General features: G+C 57.0%; 1 long non-coding RNA gene across 2 annotated transcripts in view; it reads left to right on the plus strand.

Annotated features, from left to right (window-relative positions):
* Positions 1-201, plus strand: part of LOC125481920 — an 806-nt gene extending 605 nt beyond the window's left edge. Inside the window, exon 3 of one of the 2 annotated variants that reach the window (XR_007261495.1) lies at positions 163-201. This is a non-coding gene — a long non-coding RNA (uncharacterized LOC125481920). Of the gene's footprint in view, positions 1-159 lie in introns of both variants that reach the window. The other variant, XR_007261496.1, reaches the window with a different exon arrangement.
* Positions 202-789: the final 588 nt, after the last annotated feature.

Raw genomic sequence — 789 nt, forward strand, 5'->3', positions numbered from 1 at the left:
CACCTCTCTCCCTCTCGCGTGCCCTCCACCCCCCACCTCTCTCCCTCTCGCGTGCCCTCCACCCTGCACTGGGGTATGGGCTCCCCTGGGTCTGACATTGAGCATTGTGACAGTACAGATGTGTTACTAACCCTTGATCTGTCTCTGATTTACCTTCAGTAGATGTGGACAATGATGCCCGGTTTACCTATGGTGAGTGTCAGACCAGCTTCTGTTCATTGTGTTTGACTTTGTGTAATCGCTGAACCCCCTGTCTCAGTGTCACAGCTACAGTTCACCACAGTATGACCATGTGCCCCCATGGATTCTCTCTGTGACGAGCTGCATTAGTGTAGCGCCTTTTTTTTTTCCCCTCTCTCTTTTTAAAGGCTGTGAAACATTTCTCCCCAATGCGGTTTGTAGGGATTTGGTGAGATTTCACATCAGGCCGTCTGTTTTGAACCTGTAACTTCCTCCAGCCCCTACCGCCCCTCCCTACTTCCTGACCCCCCCCCCCCCCCCCCCCCCGCCCCCCCCAACCCCCTGGCCCCCACCCCACCCCCAACTCCCACCACCACCTCCCTCGTATCTCCCTCTGCAGGTCGACCCCAAACTCTTGCGGCCGGGGTTCCCAGAAGCCCCTTGGGGGTTTTTGCCCGAGTGAAAGGCGCTATACAGATGCGGGTTGTTTGTAACTTGGTGCTGGGTTCACTTTGATGGGATGCGATGGGGTTTGGTGGGGGGGGGAGCGCGGGGAGTGGGGTGCCCCTGCGAAAGGGTCAGTTCCAATCCTCAGTGACTACCACCACC

Source organism: Rhincodon typus, unplaced genomic scaffold, assembly GCF_021869965.1.
Source record: "Rhincodon typus isolate 14 unplaced genomic scaffold, sRhiTyp1.1 hic_rhity00004301, whole genome shotgun sequence".
Classification (NCBI taxonomy): domain Eukaryota; kingdom Metazoa; phylum Chordata; class Chondrichthyes; order Orectolobiformes; family Rhincodontidae; genus Rhincodon; species Rhincodon typus.